General features: G+C 36.3%; 1 protein-coding gene and 1 long non-coding RNA gene across 2 annotated transcripts in view; one reads left to right on the top strand and one right to left on the bottom strand.

The window, feature by feature from the left end:
- The window catches only part of cpo (carboxypeptidase O), a 29,284-nt gene that overhangs the window by 665 nt on the left and 8,574 nt on the right, over positions 1-20,045 (top strand). The gene's annotated exons all lie outside the window — the stretch shown is intronic.
- LOC127520606 (uncharacterized) lies at positions 1,644-19,916 on the bottom strand. The gene is made up of 3 exons (XR_007932163.1): positions 19,734-19,916; positions 3,836-3,935; positions 1,644-1,948 (listed from the first exon to the last, which is right to left on the bottom strand). It is a non-coding gene; the product is annotated as an uncharacterized LOC127520606 (long non-coding RNA).

Below are 20,045 nucleotides of genomic sequence, written 5' to 3'. Positions count from 1 at the left end.
TGGTAGATGCACTGGGGACCCAATTATAGCACTTAAACACGGAAAATATGTCCCCTTTAAAGAGCTCAAGCATTTAAAGCTGCAGACGACAAAACTCAGTGCATGCTTATAACAAACAGAGTGTTATCGTTCTTTGGTGTGTACGCTAATATAGTTATCGCTATGGTTATCTATAGTTATTGTTCTTGGTGTGAACGGGCCTTAACAATGATGTAAGTGCACAGTCACAGATATAACCCAGAACACCTTGCTGACATTCTCCAAGACTCCCAGACGGGCTATAGGCTCTTTCACCTTGCCTGAGAGAAAATTCATGAACATTATTGTAACTGGTTGTAGTTTTGCAGTTTTCTGCAGTAAGTGACTGAATCAGTCTTAGTCAAATGTGAGATGGACCATCCCTCCTTGACCATTATTTGAATTTATCTTCTGAGTGTTATTAACTGTTTGTTTAAATTATTTCTCAGTTAAAGCATTCCCAAATGACAAATTACAGATAACAACAAGTATTTCTTAGTTGGCTTGGATTTGCCAAGCCATCTGAAAAATGCTCAACACTTAACAGCTTTGTTCACCACATTTTTCATATTCTGTTGGCAACAGAAGTATGAGTACTTGAGTATGATGTATGTAATGGTCAATGCAATGCACAAACCCAACGATGAAATATCTCCACCCACACACCCAGAGTTCAGCCCTGTTGTATCGGTGCTATCGCCCACTTTTGCCAGCCATGGTTTTATATATTTTAACACTGTCAAAGAGTTATGGAGGTGATGGTAATTTGTATAGATGTTCATCTTAGTTGTAGGTTCTTTTGTCAATTTGCCCACCACTTAACAGCATATAACAGCATACCGTGATTTTTTTTTTTTTTGAAGAAGAAGAAATTAATACTTTTATTCAGCAAGGACTCATTAAAGGTACACTATCTAACTTTTGGCCCTTTAGCTGTTAAAAAAAACTGCTTGCATTTTTGCAGAAGAACATTGTTTTGGTTGTGCTTCGGCTCTGTGTGACTGTGCGGAAGAATGTAGTTTTTTCTCATAACTGAAAAAAGATAGTGTGCTTACCAGAGTGAATCATGGTAAAACAAAACACGTTTTGTAAGAAAGATCGATGATGTATTGACTCATTATTTAAATTTTGTTAATTTTGAAGAAAAAAGTTGCGTAGTGTACCTTTAAATTGATCAAACGTTACAGTAAAGACTCTTACAATGTTACAAAAGATTTCTATTTCAAATAAATTCTGTTCTTTTGAACTTTCTGTTCATCAAAGAATCCTGAAAAAAAAAATTGTATCATGGTTTCCATGAAAACAACATATATTAAGCAACACCACTGTTTTCTACATTAATATTACCATGAAATCAGCATTTTAGAATGATTTCTGAAGGATCATGTGACACTTAAGACTGGAGTAATGATGCAGAAAATTCAACTTTGCATCGCATTACATTTTAAAATATATTAAAATAGAAAAAAGTTATTTTAAATTGTAATAATATATTCACAATATTACTGATCAATACATCTTACCGACCCCAAACTTTTGAACAGTATGACAGATGACTTCTTTTTGTCTAAGTTAGTGATTCAGAATAAGATGGAAAGTGGACTAGCCATTATGCTGATGGTTGTGCTATACAAGACAAGAAAGAAAGCAAGAATGCATGACAAATAAAAATTATTTGGAAACAGTTATGAGAAGTGCAACAACACTAAAATACTATTAAAAAAAACAAATAACTATTCTACAAATTTCCTTGTAGAGGAATTATTTCATGTATCTAAGTAAGGGCTTTTCAATAAACATGCAGGCAGAATGTCCAGGACTGAAGTGTTTGGTCAGCTTGAGCTTCGAGCCAGACCCGGCATTGTGAGGAGACTTTGGAATCTTGTCCGACGCCCACATATGTCTGCGAGGTGGAGTGATTTTCCATGTTCTTTCAGGAAGGAAGGATCAGAGATCAGGGATGGGCAGTATTTATGATACATGTATTTCAAATACGTATTTCAAATACAAAATAGTATTTTGTAATTTGTATTTGACAGGGTTAATGAAAATTGGTTTGTATTTTGTATCAAAATACTTTAGTGTTTTGTATTTTTGTAGTTTTAAAATACTGTAAAATACTTTGTAAGAAGTCTACATGATGACATCATAAAAATGCGGCCTCTGATTGGTGCTCAGACTTGCCCAGTCTTGTTGAGCTCAGAACAGATGTTAAGTTTTGTTGTTTGTTTTAGTAGCCTATAAATAGTTTACCAGTTTTCATAATGTTCTTGAAACCAAGCAGCAGCCCCCTATATTTATGATTAACAATCAAATGATTAACTAGTTAGAAACTAGTTGCTATGAATACAGGTGCCATCAGTTGTCTTCTTATGAATGACTTTGTCATTGAGTCAGTGTTGCTGATGCAAAGTAGGCCCTTCATTACCAAACACCAAGTAACTAAATTAGGATACAATTATGAGTCATTCATAAACTGTTAAACATTAAACTGTTGGTTACTTTAAAATTAACCTTTATCTGGGAGATCACAGGGATATGTGAATATTTGATCTATTAAAGCCACAATATGTTAATTTCAATCGCTAGAGGTCCCTTATTCAGTCGCTTATCTTTGATTTTGTGGAATCATGGATGTGTTGTCTTCACGTCTACAGCCAGTGGAAAAGAATCAGGACGGGACTCGGGCAAAAATCATGTTCATGGATGCGATTATTAACGTTACTGTAGTATGAAGCAGAGCAGGGCGAGTGATGTTGGAGCTGAATGAGACCGCTGGAGCAATTGATAATGAGAGACGAACACAAACCATGTCTTGAGAACAGCAGAGCTTTTATTATGCCACAGTCGCCGCTTCCGCTTTATTCGGTCTAGCATGTTGAGCATGTTGAAAGTTGTTATAGTGCTACTCTGCGTTCATTCGGCTATGAGACACTTGTTGTAAACTAGATCAATATTAGTCAAGGTAAAACATGGTACTCACGGTAAATCAAGAAAACGAGATTTAAACAAAAAGCTACATAACATGATTCGTTTTCTGTCAATGAATGAATCCAAACAGTTCCTCATCTGTCTAATAAAACATATAATGTGTTTCATTAAGCAGATGAGGAATATAATGTGTCTTTAGTGTTTCCATGGTTTCTACAAAATAAACTATAGGACACTATAGTTCATTTATGTAAGTGAGGATAGCAAAATAAAGTAAACTGTGACATATTGTACCCAAAAATTCTTCATACAGTGGACTACCAGTAAAATTGATAAAAATTTGGAACCAAATTAATAATTCAGACACTTTGACCTGACCATGTTTTGCTTAAGTGTTATCTGACATAATTAAGATCATTTTTTTCTGACAGTTACACTTTGAGATCGTCATATTATATTACCATTTTATTTAAACTATAGTGAATAAACTGTATTAATGAATTAAATGTTCAAGGTGTCTGAATAAATTTTGGTTTGACTGTATACAACATTGTTCTAGAGGTTTTTGGATATTTTAATCCAAAAATCCTGCTGTACATATTGTGCCTTTAACTGGTTGCATATGTCAGATTTATTGCATGACTTTATTGCATCAAATAGGCCAATGGAAGGTTTGCGAAGAAATTTCATGCTCCCTTGTAAAAGTATTTTTTAGTATTTTTAAAATACAAAAATACAGTAGTTTATTTTGATACATGGTGTGGCTGCTTTATTTTGTAGTTTATTTTGATACACTTAAAATTAAAGTATTTGGTATTTTATTTTAAAATACATTTTGATGTATTTTTGCTTAAGCCTGTGTTAACCCTGTGTGAGATCCACTCACCTGGACAGAGTCACACATTCATTGACCATTAAATCACTGGAGGAGTCTCTGTTGTTTCTAGAGTTCTGTGAACGTAGATTCTGTGTGAACGCCTGACTGGCTAAATATGATATGAGAAAATATACAAAAGAGCAGAATAACTATCATTTATCATGTAAAATTCTGACATCACTGTATGCAATTCGACTAGAAATGACTATTAGATTAACCCCTAAACCCCAAAGACCTTCATTTTTGAAAGAATTTTCTGATTTTTAAAGGGGTAGTTCTCCCAAAAACAAAAATTCTGTCATCAATTACTCTCATATCGTTCAAAACTAAGACTTTTGTTCATCTTAATAAGGCCGGTAGCAACTGGAAAACTGTTTTTGTGGTGTGAGGTTTTTTTCTTCTGTTACAAAAACCACTGAGAGATTTCTGTCCCTCCATTAAAAGTCTATTGATCCAAAATGCTTCAAAACGTTCATAAAGAGATTGTAAAATAAACCCATATGAATCGAGTGGTTTAAGAGACATGATCACTTCATATGATGAATTTAGATTTAATTTAGGGTTTTATTCACATATAAACATTGATCAGCGAACATACAGTACATAGAGCACTCAAATGTGGTAAACAGTCATACTTGACGTACTTCCTTGATCACTCATATTATATTAAAAATATCCTCATTTGTGTTCCAAAGATTAAAGGTAGGGTAGGCAATTTTGGAGAGGCTAGTAAAAGCAAGCTAGCTTTGAAAGCATAAGATCCCACCCTCCCTTCAGAGTGTCTCCAAAGCCACGCCTCCTTCAAATCACATGAACGCACACAGCAGAGTCTGCAAACAATCACGAGTTGAGATATGGTGTTAAATTACCTCATGTCTCGAGGCACATTAAATTACAATAATTATGAACATAAACAACTTACAGATTCATTTTGGCATTGATAGTGTTGATAAAGAAACTCATAAATCCGAGTCTGAGGATGTGAACGGCTTCGAGTACAGTTAAAGATGGCCGCTGTTTGTTTGTGGTGCTCGGTGACTGATGTCTGTCTACAACTCTGAATAGCCTTAAAAAATGCGCTGATGTCTGCGGAAACATGGTGCGTGGAGGTATGGAAATACATATGCTGACAGGCAGGTAGGACATCATATCATAGCATTTTTGGGACAAATTTCAATAGAGCCTAAATTGCATTTAAATTGCACTCTCTCCACTGTTTAAAATGCTCAAACAGCAGTTCGGTGATTTCAGGTATATCACCCTAAAAATGGCTTCCTTGGCCCTGTCCCAAATGGCACCCAAAACACTCACGATCTTCATACGAATCTGCACTTTCATGACGTAATGCTGCTTTGACTGTGCAGGCTCAGCAAAAGACTGCATCGAGGCCCCATTAGGGGGCACTCATGAGCATCCTTCTGAAACCTAAAATGACAAATGGGACACCCTACGGTCTCATGGACATAACAGACATGCGCAAGCAGCAGCCAATGTAAGTCCACAAGACCGTAAATGCATATGATGTGTGCCATTTGGGACAAGGCCCTTATAGTCTCTGCACTTTACACTGCGAACTACACTTGAGAACCTTCACTTCCATAAAATGAAACGGTTATATAAAAGTGATATCAATGTTCTATGTCATCACTGCTCATTTGTGGTACATTGTGGTTGAGATATTTTCATCTCATGTCCTGCCAGGACCAGGTGGGAGTACATTTACGGTCAGAGGGATAAAGCCTGCGAGACACTGTCAACCATTTTAGGGGATATTTGTACCAGATTTCTTTTAAACGTAATAGATATGTTTCCATGGAGTCTCTGTAGACAAACACAATGTTTAGCCAGAAACCGTTGAGTCACATAGATGGGCTAAATTACTGTTCAAATGCCAGATGTTACTGCAATTAGTATATAAAGGACAAAAACAACTTCTTCCATATATCGAAAATACACTATTCACCCAGGATAATCTGTCTTTTTGTAGATTCTCTTTTTGCAGTATATATAGTAATGGTCTCTCCTATTCAGTTCTGACTTTGTCCAGTCTAAAATGAATAGGAGAAAAGAAAGCACTCAGATCGTCTGAGTTATGGATATTTTGGTCTTTCTCCATTAAAATAGATGGCAGAAAGAATCTTTATTTGTATGACTAGAAATAGCATTTCTGAGCTATTCCCAAGATGGCAAATTGATTAAGAAGTCAAACTTAATGACATAATTTCACATTGTGTAATAAGGATGAATGATCTTCTGCTTGCAGTTATAAAATGCAGTGAAGTGAGGTAATTTTTTTTAACTTTCTTTACTTCCAGACAAGGTTTTTGCTCTTGAAAACCAAAGTTTGTCTTGACTAACTTGTCTAGTCCTTCTCTTCTTCCTGTCCGCCACTTATTCTTTCTCTCTTCCTCACTCTTCACCTTCACGTGAAAATTGTTTTACATTCACACACAGAATTCCGGTTTCTCCATACTAATCTCGCAGGAAGTCACTTCGCCTCATCCAGCTCATGTTGGGCTGACGGAGCTTTGACAACGTGCTGGATTCCACATAAACACGATGCTCCACTGAACCAGTTCCTGTTTGTCGGGACACTCTATGGTGAACGGACGGCCAAGCCTGGTAGTGGCGAGACCATATTATCCTCAGGGAAACTCAGTGACTCAGCGTTTGTGCTCAGGTAGACATGAGTGTGTGTTTGTTGACGGTGTGTGAATGGTGACGGTTGTTCAGTCACTCAACAGTGTCGGCAACGTTCTTGACCTCCAGACCGCTCTTGTCTCTGCAGATGGTTGGTTTTTATGATGTCTCTTGTTTCTTGTGTTATGATGTCTGGGGGAAATAATGTAGCCTTTCTTAGGTCATCTGAAAGTTCACCAATAAACACCCAGTTCAATTAATCAACAACTGTCATTAAAACAAAAAGAAATAATGGTTTGATTTTCTATAGAGCGCATTAAGACTTACAAATATTCCATTTGAAGTGTATGCACTGAAAATAGGCTAAATCACTATTATTTAACAAATGATATAATTCACAAAACTCACAAAAATGTGTTTTTTGCTCTTCCGGTTTCATTCCCCTTCAGTCAATGGGCTTTTTTAACTGTTTCCCTGCCAACTTTTTTTTAAAAGTTCCCAGCCACAGCCAGCATTTTTTGATAATTTTCTAGAATATTTTGTTTAATGAATATCTGAACATGCAATATATCAAAAGAAAGAACAAAGCCTCTGATTTAAAAAAAAAAAAAAAAAAAAAAACCAACGTTTTATTCTAGCTTCATGAATTCTTTTTTATCAACACTTGAATGTGGGTAATTTTCATAAAAATGCAACATTTGGAACAAAAAGCTGAGAAAATCATGTTTTTTCAAAGACTACAACATGCATAAGCAATGCTTTTATCTCTTGTTTATGCTCCTTTTTTGCCTGTGTTTTGGTCCAGAGATTCAGTACTCTTTTAGAAGATGCGTTATAGCTTCCCCTACTTTATAACAGTGAAAACAAAATTCTGTCAATGGCTGGGAAAAGTTAATGGGTTTTTGGTTAAATGCCTGAAATAAAGTCAATGGTTAACACAAGCTCAAGATATTTTTACATTTTATTCTACGACAAAATAAATCAGTAATGCCACACTTGTGACTTTTACGTGTCTTGAAAAAGATGGCTGCTAACAAGTGGCTAAATAGGACTATTGAGGTTGTCAAAGACTTTAAACATCATCACACCATTAGGTAAACTTTCACAGCCTTATTGGCTTTATAGCTCAAACTTTACAATTGTAGATTTAAATAAAGTTTCATAAAGTTATCAGAAGCTTGGTGGTGGATATTTTGAAGTCATGCGACAGTGGTGTAGTTCTTTAAAGCCTAACTTTAGATTTGTTCTTCTGGCATTTGTGTTTAGGCATGAAATTATTTGTGAAGATTATCTTGATGAACAAAACATGTACGAGTCATAAACTTTTGTTGGTCACAGAGCTTAATTTCTGCAATAATACAAAAGCCAGTGGCTTCTATTGGCTCTTTATCGAGGAAAACAGGGTGATGCTCTGGGTTGGCCTACAAAAAAACATCATCCCAGCAGCACTCGGATATTAATGGCTTCTGCTTGTATTATTTTCAAGCGTTTGTAAATCACTTTTGAAAACATGTGACTGCGAAATGGATAGATATAAATGTAATCCAGTGGCATCATTTTTCAATTCAGTACCATCATTATACCATGGTAGCACAGTATGTTGAGAACAAAGCTCATTCAACACTCATTGTGTTCTGGTGACATATACATATATACTTTTTCATGCCTCAAATAAAATATCTGAACAGTTCAATTTTTTCTCATGCTCACCACTGCTGGTAAGACTGTATCTGGTTAGTGCAAACTAAGGGTTTCTCAAATGATTCTTTACCTATTATTCAAACCTTATTAGCCTGGCAGTGTAGGTTTATACTAAAGTCATGCATCACACTATCATCTGCACACCAAAAATTCTGGGACCGGGGGTGAGGGGTCATGTAAGAGGGGTCATTTCCATTGTAAGGTGATTGCAAGACTTCAAATTTCAGTCAGCACACCTTAGTAAAGTCTAAACAGTGTCTGGAAACTGGCAGGACAGGGTGGGACTTGAACACACACACACACACACACACACACTCACTCTGCAGGTACAGGGTGAGAGAAGTAATGAAACAGTTGCCTCTACAAGACCTGGGAGGTGCTGTTTGCTAAGGTGTCTGACTGGTTTCTTTTTTTACATCTCATGCGACCACTAAAATGTCTGAATGACTCTGTGGTTCTACAGAAGTTTTGTTCTCTACTAAACCCAGTGCAGAGAAATACACTTTATATTTGCATAGAAATACAATCTCTCTTAACCACACTTAAAATCAGACACTAGCGAAAATGCTACTTATAACAGGTGGGATGTAGACCAAAAATGGGCCACATACAGCAGAGATTATCTAAATGCAAATTATAAAGTGCAACTATATAATTGTGCATAGATAGGATGGAAAAATGAATAGGCGTATCATCTTTTAAAAGGGAGGAGAAAACATTTCCCTTATCTTTTGTCGTTGACATCAAAGGCTGTGCATCTTTATCATCTGTATCTAGATTCATCTGTCTCTAGCACCTAGTAAAATGAATTACTGGCTGACAACAACATGAAACGGCAAAATTCAAGGGACATTAAGAAAATAAACACTACTTTTGCATATAGTTTGGCCTGTGCAGTTGACGGTAATATGAATACATTTTATGTTTAATTTTAAAGACATTTTTGTTTACTTTTTTATAGGGATGCACAATATATCGGCCACCATATACGTATCGGCCGATATACAGGTGCTGGTCATATAATTAGAATATCATCAAAAAGTTCATTTTTTTATTATAAATTATTTTTAAAAATGAAACTTTCATATATTCTAGATTCCCTACATGTAAAGTAAAACATTTCAAAAGTTTTTTTTTTTAATTTTGATGATTAGAGCGTACAGCTCATGAAAGTCCAAAATCCAGTATTTCAAAATATTAGAATATTTCCTAAGATCAATCAAAAAATGGATTTGCAAAACAGTAAAGTTCAAGTATTTTAAAGTATGTTCTTTTGTGCACTCAATACTTGATCGGCAGGACATATTACAGCAAATGACTTGCTCCTAGCACAAATTACTGCATCAGTGAAGTGTGGCATGGAAGTGATCAGCCTGTGGCACTGCTGAGGCACTATTGAGCCTTCAGATCATCTGTATATTGTTGGATCGACTGTTTCTCATCTTTCTCTTGAAAATATCCCATAGATTCAGGTCAGGCATATTGGCTGGCCATTAAAGCACAGTAATATCATGCTCAGCAAACCACTTGGAAGTGGTTTTTGCACTGTGGGCAGGTGCTAAAGTCCTGCTGGAAAAGGAAATCAGCATCTCCATAAAGCTTGTCAGCAGATGGAAGCATAAAGTGCTCCAAAATCTCCTGGAAGATGGCTGCATTGACTTTGCACTTGATAAAACACAATGGACCAACACCAGCAGACGTCACGGCCCCCCCAAATCATTATTGACTTCAGAAACTTCACACTAGACTTCAAGCAGCTTGGATTCTGTGCCTCTCCAGTCTTCCTTCAGACTCTGGGACCATGATTTCAACATGAAATGCAAAATTTACTTTTATCTGAAAAGAGGACTTTCGACCACTGTTCACTGTCCAGTTCTTTTTCTCCTTAGCCCAGGTAAGATGCTTCTGACATTGTCTCTGGTTCAGAAGTGGCTTGGTAGTCCTTTTCCTGAAGATGTCTGAGTGTGGTGACTCTTGATGCGCTGACTCCGGCTTCATTCTACTCATTGTGAAGCTCTCCCAAGTGTTTGAATTGGCTTTACTTGACAGTATTCTCAAGCTTGCGGTCATCCCTGTTGCTTGTGCACCTTTGCCTACCCAATTTCTTCCTTCCAGTCAACTTTGCATTTAATATGCTTTGATATACACTCTGTAAACAGCCACCCCATTCAGTAATGACCTTCTGTGACTTACTCTCTTTGTGGAGGGTGTCAATGATTGTCTCCTGGACCATTGCCAAGTCAGCAGTCTTCCCCATTAGTGTGGTTTCAAAGAACAAAAGATACCCGGAATTTATACTGTAGGGATGGTCATTTAATGAAACTCAAATGTAAATATTCTAATATTTTGAGATACTGGATTTTGGACTTTCATGAGCTGTACGCTCTAATCAACAAATTAAAAAAAAAAAACTTTTGAAATGTTTTACTTTACATGTAGGGAATCTAGAATATATGAAAGTTTCATTTTTTAAAATAATTTACAATAAAAAAATGAACTTTTTCACGATATTCTAATTATATGACCAGCACCTGTATGTTTATTTTTAATGTTATCATTATCGGCCTGATAAGAAAATTTGGCTGATATATTAAAGCAGATAAATAATGGATTATTTCCTTCAGCTGAGACACTTCAGATGTGCACTGTCTGCCATTATGGTTTTGAATTGCTTGAAATATGACTGAAATCACTTCAGAAAGGAAAATACAGTTAAGTAAAGTCTGTCATATAGGCTACATAAGATTATAATGAGAACATTACAATTGTGTGCTTGTGGCATGGCTTTTAATGGTGAGACTTTTTTTTTTGTAATCATTACTGTGTGCGCCCCCTTCTGGATTGGAGTGTGGATCGCCTGTGACTGACTATATTCATCGTCTGACTGCACGCACCGAACCATGACGTCCGTACCGTGACGATTCGGGATGAATACATGTACCGATACACCCCTAGCCAAACGTCATAAAAACTTTTACATTTTTAGTTTAAAACGGTGTCATGTAAACGGCCCCTTAAATGTATGAGTATCATTTTAAAACATCCAAGCAAGTGGTAATTTAAAGAACATTAGCACAAACACTTTTCCTATATCACAAAAATAAGCTTTTTAGGTGTTAAATGATTATACAACAGATATACCAAACATTTTTGAACACTCTGTGGTTGTGAAATGCATTAATATAGTCAATGAGGGTAATGGAAAAAAGCATCTTTTCTCTGCAAATGCCAGTTTTTTTTTGTATCCAATGCTTTCAGTTTTACATATGGTGCATGTGTCTAAATACTTTTCAGGGCCACTGTATTGTTATATATAAACACAGTAATTAACAATATCTAAATATAATCATTTTCAGGGGCGTAACAACCATTATAAATTATAGAAAGGTCTAAGTTTGTCCCCTCAATAATTTTTTTTTTTTGAGTCATGCATTCAAGCCCCCCACACACATTTTTCAAATAGTCCTTTATACACCCTCATTTTAAATTGTAATATATAACTTAGATTTCATCATTATATCTTATAAGTATCATAGATGATGAAATCTACTCACCAAACAATTCTTTGTTAGTTAACACAGTCTACTCTTGCTGTCCTTCCTGATGACTGTGGTCTCTCTTTATTTGGCAACATTCAGGACATTTTGCCCAGACCAGGCCACAGTTTCATGCCTATGCGATGTTGATTTAGTGAGTGATGATAGTATGACCCGACCATCCGCTGGTACTAATAGCGTTCTCTGTTCTCCAAATGTACAGACACACACACAGGTTGGGGTGAAAGAGACATGCCTAAAATGGGCAAAGCTGTCTGTGTTTTCTCTGCTAGCCAAGAGCAAAAATGTCCTGAGTCATCACATCCAACCAAAGGCAAGTTAATGAACGCTCTGCTAATAATCTTTTCTGTGATCCTCTAGTTGAAGCTGTATTAGTGCTTGTCATCTAAAGCAACAAAAGTTGATTTGTATGGCCAATCACAAAAGCATGTTTTAAGCATAAATGTTGCAAATCAAATCACATAAGGGCTGACAAAACCATCTTTAATGACTGCATTCAGAAAGAGTATAATTACCCAGAAATCTTACTGCATTAACTGGAAATGAATGTTTTATTACATCCAGTGAGACAAGCCAAAAGAGCCGAGGAGATTGTTCACAGCTGAGCAAGCTCAGCTTTTCATCATTTATCAGGACAATTGGTTTCAGATGTCATTTCTATCTGTAGGTGACGTAACACAACAGCTGTACATTTGTGTTGTGGACGCCCTAGTATTTCAGCTTCCAGACTATTTACAAATGAGATAATCAGCTTGTTTAAGGCTTGATCCTAAAAACTTCAGTTTGTTTATCTGGAGAACAAAATTCAAAGGATAGCAAACTTTAGACCAACAGAAGAGCATTGAAGACTTCAGTGAACATGAAACACTTGCTCCCTGAAGTTAACCTTGTTTACAGCACATTTTCTCTGATAAACAGCCAGTCTTCATACATGACTAATTTGAAATAAGCAGATATTAACTTACGGACCACACAAAAGTAAGGTTTAGACATCCGAATCTCTTCTAGCCAAAACATGAAAACAATCTGTACCAAACACATGCTCGGCTGTGATTCATCTAATCGTGGAAACAAGTACTTACAGCACACCAATTTAAGGACAGTCTCCCTGCATCAATCTCCTTTCTTAAGGGTTCAATGGCCCAGCAATTTTAACTCTTGGCCAACCAGAACCCAAACATGATAACAGCATTGGCCTTATCCACTATATTTTTAACATACGTGCGGCTCAGCCTTTTGTAACTTGAATGTTCAAGGCTTCCGGTGTCATTTGCTTCCTGTTATTTTACCTTTCCAAAAACAGTCTATTATGCTGCTTGATAACTGGCATTTGTTATATTATTTTAATTAAAAAACAGGCTACCCAAAAGCCTAAACGAAAACTCAGAGCTTTGCATCATTAGGTGAGCACATGTGGCACATGATTCTAAAGAAGCATGCATACTTTTATGGAGATCGGTCTATAGGTGGCACTATAACTGTTAAAAAAGCTTTAAAAACCATATATTTCCTATGGTAAATTGCCTGTATTGGCTGTAAATGGTCTTTTCCTTCTATGATTTAAGTGGTTACATGCTTGCTAAATAAAACATAATACTTTTTTTACGCATTGGCTTAATGCCGTAAAACATTTGAACCCTGATAATTTCTGCTCGCAGCTATATTTGTATTTACAATTGCCCATCAGCCATTTCTTGCATTCATCAACAGATCCCATAAAGATTCCATTAGTTAGACAAAAAGATGGTAACGACTGGAAAATCCACAAAAACACACACAAGAAATATTTACATTTTGCATAAAATGATATTTATATAATTGTATGAGCAACAAATCTATCAGAACTGCCACTTTTAAAGTTAGAGTAGGACATTATTAGAATATTCATTTCGAATGAATATTGACTATTAGCGAAGGCAAATTTCTATAACAATATTGAGTTCTTTGCACAGTTTTTGAACAGTTTTATGAAGATAGTACTTTTGAAATACCATTAAGCACCCACATATGGAAAATGTCTGGCAATACACAAAATGCAAAACAAGTCCCTGCAGTAATTCCCTCCCAAAACAGGAGTGGTGGTTGCTGGGAAATACCTTAATTAGCACCGGGTCTACGCCTCCCACAGTCAGACGGAGTCTGAGTCATGTGGAGGAGAGCAAAAATGACTCGGCTCCAATCGAGAGAAACTTTCACTCCACCGTTAAGAGTCCAACAAAAGCCAGCATACTGACTGCTGTTTGCATTTCCCCTTTTTTGTCCTTCTTGAGTTCCTGTGTTAAAAGGAGAGTCCAGGGTGCGGTTGATAACTGGCTTTGTTTTGGAAGTGTGCGAGTGTGAACCATCGGAACGATTCAATTCCTAAAATACTGTGATGAATTTATGGTAAGATCCTGAACTCAACTGAACCCAGAAAACAGGCCCATGTTAAATACTGTGCCCTGTGTCAAGCTTTATTTTCAACATGTCAGTGGCTCTCATACGATGCCGTTATCGCTCAATACAAATATGCTCTGCAACAAAAGCCTACTAACTTTGCCATTCCAAGGCATTCACTGGACTCAGTGTGACCTTTAAGAGTATAATGGGAAAATGGCACTGGAATGTGCATTTGACGTTGTGCAAAAACTAGCTTGGCACCAGGGAGTGAACCATTGCCATGCAGAGTAAATGACTCTATAGGTTTAGTAAGAAAAAACTGCATCATGATTTTTATTGAAATACAATTTTTGGACATGTACCATAGCAACATCATGGTTTTTAGACATATACCATGGAGTACCAACTAAATGCATGTACATAGTACTCATTTAGTACCGTCAAAACCGTCTGATACCATCTACCATTCCCACGCTAGGTTTGTTCCACTCAGTAAAGGCTGAGCTATTTCACAATAAAAACAGCAATAATACCGATCAAATCAGTTCTGATCAAATACTGAGAAACTGCTCCATTTTTACCCATTTGATTTTATTATGAATTGCGAGTTATAATGTCAGAATTGCGAGATAATAAAAGACTAATAAAAGACTTTTTTCTTGCAATTCAGAATTGCGAGTTAAAAAGTCCAATTCTGAGGGGGATAAAAAACATTTTTTCTCAGAATTGCAAGTTTATATATCTCGCAATATGGACTTTATAACTCACAATTGCGAGTTTACATCACACAATACTGAGGAAAAAAATGTTAGAATTAAAAAACTTTACCCTTTTTTTTTATCCAGTGGCACCCCAAAAACTTTCCCCAAAACTTGTATGTTTCTATTAAATAGGACATCTGTTCAGAATCATATATCACTTGAATGCACTTGTTTAACATCAGGAATCAAAATGCTGTAATTTTTGCAGAGGCTAAGATCTTTGTTGTTCATTTTTTAGATAAAGCAATATTCATAGAAGCCATATGTAACCATTTAACTATTGTGAAGAAGCATACACTCATTATCCACCTTATTTTGCAGCGTGGAAGTTTTTTTCTTTGAATGTGCAAGACTTTTGATTCATTACCTGCTATATGTAAATAACTAGAGAAATAACAAAGTGCAGTAAATGGTAAAAGTATTTGCGCTACAAACCAGTGTGTTTATTATGATTAAATGACCCCGCTATAGCTATCCAAAGGCCAAAGTTCAACAATTTTTTGATAACTATTGACCTAGAGAGTTCAGAGAATTGTGCCGCAGTGGTTTTGTCGAGGTTGAGCAAAAAACCTAGGACTAGTTCGTCAAAGTTGTTTTTTGAAATAATCTCCAAGTTATACCATGTGGTACAAATGTCGTGGCGTGTGCGAAAAATCGTGCTATACACAATCCTTAATAGCCGTTTTCATGTGTTTTTTTCTGTTATAGCACCACCAAGTGGCCAGTCGCCGCATTCTTTTTCATGCGACCACAAAATGAGCTCTTACATAGGTGTGCTGAGTTTGGTGAAAATATCTCCATTCACGAGTTATAGCCATTTTAGTAAAAGTAGCTCCACCCACTTAGAACGTTTTTGCGGCCCTTAGGGACTGTGAATCCATTTTTTTTTTTTTTTTTTGATAATTACAGACTCCAATAATTATCAGACTCCAGACAATCTCGCTGCACTGGTTTGGTTCCGATTGGGCCAAAAGGAAAGAATCGAGTGACTGTCTTTGTGAGTGAGTCATTGAATCATTCGTTCAACCGATCCATTCAAAAACACTCATTCTCTCAGGAACTGTCTTTATTGGCGAGACATTAAATCATTAATTCTGCCAAATTGTTAAACAACACTAATTCATTCATAAACAAAACATCTGTCTTTATGAGGGACACAGTGATTAATCAACTGATTTGTTCAAAAACAACTGATTCATTCAAGAATGCATCTACTGTTTTTTTTTTTAACGTTGTTTGGAACTATTTTCATTGCAGAAGCAAACGTACACAAAATAACTAACAATATTGTGTCTAAAATACAAGTTAATCAGTATTAATCTCTTGTTATTAAACTCTGTACCAATATCACATTGGCAATCGTTCTGTATCAGTCGGATTGCCTGCGAAAGGTGATGAAAGGTAATGTTTATGATCACTCATAATATAGAGCCCACAGGTGCTGTGATGTGTGTATCACTCCTGCTTTCTAAGGGAAGTGAGTCTTACATAATCTAATAAGCAGACTGAGTGCAAACAAGTCTGGTTTTGTTAGACATGAGCCAAGAGAGAAAATAAATACTTTCCGTCTCTCCATGGTTTTTTAAAGCGTACAGTATGTGTGCGTACAGTCAAAGAGCGATGGTCAAACCTCAGACAGCGACAACATTGGGTAAGACTGTATACTGGCAGGACAAGGCCGACCAAATAAGCCTGCAGTTTAATGTGGTTATGTGAGGTACAGTTTGTTTCCTTGGCCAAACAAAGAGCCGGAGAGGAGACACGGCTCATGAGCCACAAGCGGGAAGTGCCACGAGACTTCCAGAAGGTGTGACATCATCGCGGTTCAGTGCAGTAAAATTACCCAGCAGAACATTTAACCATTAAACGTACAGTCTCTTGTGTGCCTACTTTTTAAGTAATTCTAGGGAAAACGTGAGACAAAGTCAATGCAAAATTCCACTTGTCCATTCCGACACTTGTTTTTAAGGGAATATCATTCGCATGGTGGTACATTACAAAAATGACCATGAGGTGAGTCTTTGTTTACCAAAACAGAGTCTGCAGACTAAACATGAAGTGTCATATGAAGGCATGTGCATGTAAATGCATTGATTCAACAGCCTGCCACCAATATTTTTCTAAAGCATATTTCTCCCATGTCTAGCAAGAGACTGTAGTACTTAGTTACTTTTAATGGAAAGTAATATATGATGTAACATTTCCGCTACTTTTTCTCATTTGGGCTGGGCTTGCTTGTTTGTTTTTAATAACAAAAACAGTTGTATTTTTAGCAAATATTAAGGCCCTTTCACACCAAAAGTGAAATGAATAAGCCTCAGGCTGAAGGAAATGCATATTTACGCCTGTACAGTAGAGGGCACAGCTCAAACAAACCTCTCAGCTGTGCTGCCATTCTGGATTAAAGAAGAATAGGATACAGGACATGGAAGTTCAACACTCTTATTTCTAAATTTAATCTATTTTTTTTTTTTTTTCTAATCTAAAGTTACGAAGAAAGTGTAAACTGGAGTCGCGTCAGTTACACTTTTTCCGTAAGTTGAATAGGGAAGGTGTAAGACGTAGCGTAAGCTTTTTGAACTGCAAGAGTTTTACACTTTCTTCGTACGTTAAATACGGAAGGCGGTCTGGCGGAACTTGTTAAATATGGATATTTTTTAAACAAACGCATCGCTTCGCTTCAGAAGGCCTTTATTAACCCCCCGTGCGGAGTATACGTTTATGATGGATGGAAGCACTTTCTTCAGCTCATACTTGTGACCCCTGTTCACTGCCATTATAAAGCTCGGATGTGTCAGGATATTTACTAATATATCTCCGATTGTGTTCATCAGAAAGAAGAGAGTCATATACACCTAGGATGGCTTGAAGGTGAGTAAAGCTTAGGCTAATTTTCATTTGAAAGTCAACTAATCCTTTAATAAAGTGAGATTAAATGCATAAAGTATATTTGTGTAATTTAATATAGTTAATTATTACAGGTTTGCATAAAATTCTGAGATTGCATTTCACTTTTCACTTTGAGGAATAATGAATGTTTTTGTGCAAATGAGATGAGTAAATGCATGTCTAGAACTACAATAACCATCATGTTCACACAGCGCACACAACACCTCTGTGCTTTATTTCTCTCAACATGGAGACAGGAGAGCCGTAACTTACTTTACTTGTTTGAAAAAATAACTTGGATATGTTGTTGTAAATTGAAAAAGTAATGCGTTACTTTACTAGTTACTTGAAAAAGTAATCTGATTACGTAACTTAAGTTACATGTAATGCTTTTCCCCCAACACCGTTCTTGAGTACTTATAATGACACAAATTGGGCATCTTTTAGAGAACATTTCTCCATTCTCAATCATTAAATATTTTCCATATTTGTTTTAGATAGAAAAGTCAAGAGATCTCAAACATTTCTCACCAAATATATCTCAAGACCAGCAGATGGAATTTTTTTATCTTTACTGTATGCCAGCAACATCTGAAACAAAGTTGATAGATCAACCACGACTGATACACAATCTGCTGAGCAATGACAGATAAACCTCTACGCAATACAGGTTTCCTCTGGGTCCAGCACTGTTCTCCTGTCTCAGTGATCATTCGTGTCTGACAATCAGCAGCTGTACTCGTCCAGTCAAGCCATGATGAAAAACTATCTGCTCAGAGAACAGCCTGTTCCTCAGGGCTTGAGATCACTGTGGAGATTTATGACTCAAGATGTTGATAAGCAAACAAAGCTTTTTAAAAGAGACGCTCATTTTTTCCTGTTACTTTAAAAGGTTCGATTTTTAAAATGAGCTCTCTGACTTTATTCAACAATTATTGTCTCATTTGTGTCTATTTTTATTTCTCCTAAGGAATTTTACAAGAAACCTCTGAGACAAAGTTGGTACTTAAATGAAACAACTAAGAACCTTAAGTTGAAACTCTCCTCTGGTAGTAGTCTTTATAGAAGAATTGGTCTATTCTTCATACATAAATCAAATAGGATGATATCCAGAAATCCTGCACTATTCCTTTCATACAGTTTTTCAGTAGGAAGTGAAATACAGTAAACATAATTCCAAAGATCCCTTATCTCCCTCTTAGGATGGTGCTGACAGTTGGGTTTCGACATGTGCCAGACTGTTTTGGTGACAGGGAAAAAAACATCAACAGTCTGGAAACTACCTGACTGATAAGACCTCCATTTCCAGCAGCAAAAAACCCTGCAAAGTATTTCTGATTTGAAATTTAAGTTACTAATATGCATATTCATAAACATAGGTTAACAACAACAACATGACATGCAGTTAGAGTTGTTCTAAAAGAGCTCCTCTACACAGGAAACATCCTGAGGGAAAGATAATGGAGTCAAAATTTAGAACCTTCTGCCTGCCATAGATTTTTACAATTATCAAAATTCTAAATGTAACATGTGACATTATTATATCTTGTTTAAAAAAAAAAAAAAAGTAATAATCAAGGAAAGAAAGAAAATGTTATACAGTATATACACTGGCTTCAAGAAGTATTTAAATTCTGATATTTATGATTTTGAATAGTTTTCCAAAACAAGCACTGAGAAGCGAGAGGCTTTCATTATTAATTTTTTAGACATTCAATGAGTAAAAACAAAACAAAACGCCAGAATTAAGCTCACTATAGAGAAAAAATAAACAGAATATCAATTGTTGTGTCTGTTAAGCCCTGGGTATACTTGTTTTTTTTAGTCAAACGCACAAGCCTTGGAAAGTATACTTATTTTGACTCGTAAGCATATATAGACGTTCGACACATGCGCAGTTTTTCACCACGAGTTACAACCCTTGTAAATAACTTTGTATTCTGTCACACTATAGTTGTACAAATGAGGGTACTTTCTAACCTCTTGGCACAATCTCTCGTCTATGTAGGCCTCCATTGTCGCTATAGATTGCATGCGTTCCGGTCTGTTCTGTTTATGCAGTTTTTCTTTGACTACAGTGTGAATTGACACCCCCAGGACACGGTTGCCACCTTGTGCATAAACTAATTACTGCAACAAAAATAAATAAATACATAAAAAATGAAATGCGCATATGCGACCTGCGTGTACTTGTACGCGCGGTTACAAAAATCCGGCGGTGCGCATACAGTACGCGTGTATGAAATTCGTATTACGCGCACTGTACACTGACCCTCGCGTACGTGTAAAAAG

This window comes from Ctenopharyngodon idella, chromosome 1, assembly GCF_019924925.1.
Source record: "Ctenopharyngodon idella isolate HZGC_01 chromosome 1, HZGC01, whole genome shotgun sequence".
Taxonomy (NCBI): Eukaryota; Metazoa; Chordata; class Actinopteri; order Cypriniformes; family Xenocyprididae; genus Ctenopharyngodon; species Ctenopharyngodon idella.
Note: the sequence above shows the minus strand (reverse complement) of the source record. Positions and strands in the feature narration are given on the sequence as shown.